The sequence below is a fragment of the Chionomys nivalis genome, chromosome 15 (assembly GCF_950005125.1).
Source record: "Chionomys nivalis chromosome 15, mChiNiv1.1, whole genome shotgun sequence".
Lineage (NCBI taxonomy): Eukaryota > Metazoa > Chordata > Mammalia > Rodentia > Cricetidae > Chionomys > Chionomys nivalis.
In genome coordinates, this window is record NC_080100.1 from 2,380,001 (window position 1) to 2,383,805 (window position 3,805).

The window sequence follows — 3,805 nt, forward strand, 5'->3', positions numbered from 1 at the left end:
GAAACGTTGGTTGTAATAATAAGCACGATGTGCTGGCTTGCCTTAATTATCAACCTGACACAACCTAGAATGACCTGGAAAGAGAGTCCAATGAGGTACTGTCTACAACAGGCTGGCCTACAGACATTTCTATGGGAGATGTCAAAAAATTAATTGATGTTGGAAGACCCAGCCCACTGTAGAAGTACTGTTCCTTAGGAAGGCTATTCTGAAATGTTTGAAGGCAGAAATCAAGACAAGCATAAGAAAACAAGCAGTTTTGAGCATTTACACATTCACTTTTCCTTGTTCTTCCCTGTGGAAGTGATATAAACAGCTATGTACAGGTTCTGTTGCCTTGATTTCCTGCTAGAATGGGCTTGGAAATGTGAAATAAAAGAAACCATTCATCTCGCTCACTCACCTAAGTTTTTCTTCTTTCTTTCTTTCTTTCTTTCTTTCTTTCTTTCTTTCTTTCTTTTTTCCTTCCTTCCTTCCTTCCTTCTTTCTTTTTTTTTCTTTTTTGTTGGGGCATATTTTATCACAGTGACAGAGCACCTGGGAAGACAAGCCTGAATGGTGAGTGGCAGGAATCATGTCAGGATGAGCGTGTGCTCAGAGGAGGGCAGGAATGCTTTCATCATGGAATGGCCAAGGCAGAATTACCCAAATGCAGTTCCATCTTAGCTCATACCTAGTGGTTTCTTTTGTTCAATCTACACCTTAGTCATAATTTATATTGACACTCAAGGTTTGGGGAAAAAAAACAAAAGTGATAGAAATATGTGTTTAAAGGGGGAAGAACCATTTATTAAAATAATATCAAATGAGCCTTAAAAGTTGAGTGGTAAGGAGCACCCACCACTGTGTCTCAGGTGTATTTAAACATATCCACCCTTCAGTGTCCAGAACCTCAGCCTTGCCCTGAGGTAAGCACCTTGGGTAAAAGTACTCTCTCTGAGTGGGAGGACCGTGACCACAGCTTCCCTTCAGCAAGGTCATAGAAAGAAGGCATTATCAGCAGCACTATCAAGGAAATCAATGGAAGAAGAATGAAGAAGACATGGCTGTTGCAAAGTAGAAAGGCACTGTGGTCACCTGCAAAGGCAGAGCCCTGGGCATGAAGCATGAGGCTGCAGGGAGTGCAGGGAGAAGATGGCAGCCCAGTACAGAACCCGAAACACTGTGTAAAACATCCAAGAACCTCTTCTGGAAGAGACTCCAGCTTGAGTTCTAACTGCATAGTGTGTAAATGAGGCCCGTGCTGTAATCTCAGAGCCTATTGGGGGATCCCCGTATCCCCATGTGTGCCATGCATAATGGAATAATGTGTTGGGCCTGGGGAGATGGCTCAGTAATTAAGAACGCTGGCTCTTGTACAGCGGTTAGGTTCAGTTCCCAGCAATCGCTTCACAGTTTACCACCATATATAACTCCAGTTCCTGGAGATCTGGCATGCTCTTCTATATCCAAGGGCGCCAGGAACCCACACAGTGCACAGATATGTGTGCAGACAAGACACTCGTGTGCATAAAATAAATCTTTATAAAAATTGGGTAAAAAATGGATAGATGTTAATGAGTAGAGCAGACCCCAACAAGAGGCCAGTGTGAATGTGTTCAGTCACACCATCCAAACTAAGCCATCGGTTCACAAATCCATTAGCCAATGCTACCCTTTCCCTTAAAGATGCTGTTGTCTGCTTCTCATCAGACCAAGAACCACTGAATCCAGGACTTCAACTCTTCACAGCAAGAGAAGGATGAACCTGCATGAAGCAAGGCTGAGTTAAAACAGAGAAATCCAGAAGAGACCAGAGGCTTCTGATTAACTCTAGAAGCATCCAAGGACACCCTGGGGTGGAAGTTGGGGCTTGGTTCCTCATAAGATAAATGCTGGCTAGTCAAGTTCTCTGAGAACTTCATCTTCAGGCTCTCTACTTTCTTTCATGTGGTAAGATATTGGCAAGACTGGCAGGGTCCAGAGACCTCTCAGTGACGGCTCTTACTTTTCCTCAAAGGCCTTATGTGGTAAGCTTCCATGTCAAAGTGCCCCATGGAGGGAAAATCATTTACATTAGTGATGGAAACCTTCACTGTGTATTATGTAAACTCAATTCCTGTGATGAGATCAGGGTCCAGATTCTGGGTTCATTCCCTGTGGGACTCAGAACAAGTCCCATGAGGGATATAACCCGTCCCAAATGAATTTGTTTCACTAGACACTAGATCCCCTCCAAGCCTGGCTCTCCACTCTCCTCTACAACTGTCCCATGAGGGTTTTATTTCAAAGCCAGCTCACCTACCTCAGCCGTTTGGGGAAGATGGCAGAAGGGACAAGCACTCCTGAAGCAACTAGGCACTGAGCGTTGGTGTTCACAAGACTGATTTGCTCAATCTCTGCTTCACCCTCAGATGCTAGCATCTGTCTGTCTGTCTAATAAAAAAAAAATAGAAAACACAGAATGCTCCAAGGAAGAAAAACAAGATCTCTATCCTCTGCTGTTTATGCAGAGGAAAGGAAAATACCCACCATAATGCAGGGGGTAATCAAAAGCTGCATGATGAATCTGAGTCTCCACTCCCAACGTGTTAGGTGGAAGATAAATAGAACAGAGTCCATTAGAATAACTTGCTATCATCATGAATTATAGATGGCGCAATGCTGCTCAGACTTGTCTCCCATACACTTAAAATGGAGCCCCATGTGCTGGTTGTGGGGGAGATGAAGCGCTGCCCTTTTTCCTGAGAGTGGGCTGGGCTGAGCAAGCTTCCCCTCCTTCATTGTCCTGGGAGCAGCCGGCTGACTCTGCACACAGAAGCCCAGGGCAGCGAAGAACGCAGGCCCGCCGAATGACCGCAGGGACATCAGGCCATGTTTCCTCCATGAATCCAAATTGGTCTCGCAGCTGGAGAGGCATCAGTGGCTGATAATGGCCTAACAACCTCCAGCACTAACAGATACGACCTCGCGGTGCTGACAGGAATGTGAAATGCTGGGCCAAGCGTGCGCGCACCGCTGCTAGAGCTGGGAGCCACCTGGAAAATAAAGACTTCTCGAATAACAGCAGTAAGGCCAACCTGCAGGTGACAAGGCGCACCAGAGATTCTTTGAAGCGTAATAGCTGATTCTCCTCCAGATCCCCAAGAAAAACATGTTTACAGAACACTCAAAATAAAAGCGAACTTTGTCAGGTAGGTCAGCCATTAAAGGGAGCTGAGCCTGCAGAATGGCTTTGAGTAATCTCATTTTAACCTTGTGATACAGAAGTGAATGAACCAGGGGCTCTCTGGGCTCTGGGTCAGTGTGGACTTCCCCCATCACCTCTGGAGATCAACAACAGCAGGTGATATTTCTTTGTGTGTTATTTTCTAAATGGATTCACTGTACGCAAAATTCACTGAGCCCACATTCACTATAATTTTGATAAACATTTTCTGGGCACATATTCACTAAAGACCCACAGGTGACCCACGTGGTGTTCTTGACACCTTGAGAAACAATGACATAGAGACCTAGAGTTTATTACTATAGACCAGAAGGTCACTCGGAGTTCCTGAGAGGATGTGGTCCAACAACTCCCATGGGATTGGTTCCAGAAAGAAAGAAAGAAAGAAAGAAAGAAAGAAAGAAAGAAAGAAAGAAAGAAAGAAAGAAAGAAAGAAAGAAAGAAAGAAAGAGATTCAAGTTGCTTTATGTTGAAATGACAAACAAGCTGGAATATCACAATTTCATGCTGATATTTAGTCCTGGCCTGACCAGCCAGTCCATGACTATGGTTCTGGAAACATGTCACCTCTTTTTATCACATCATTGCCATTATGAA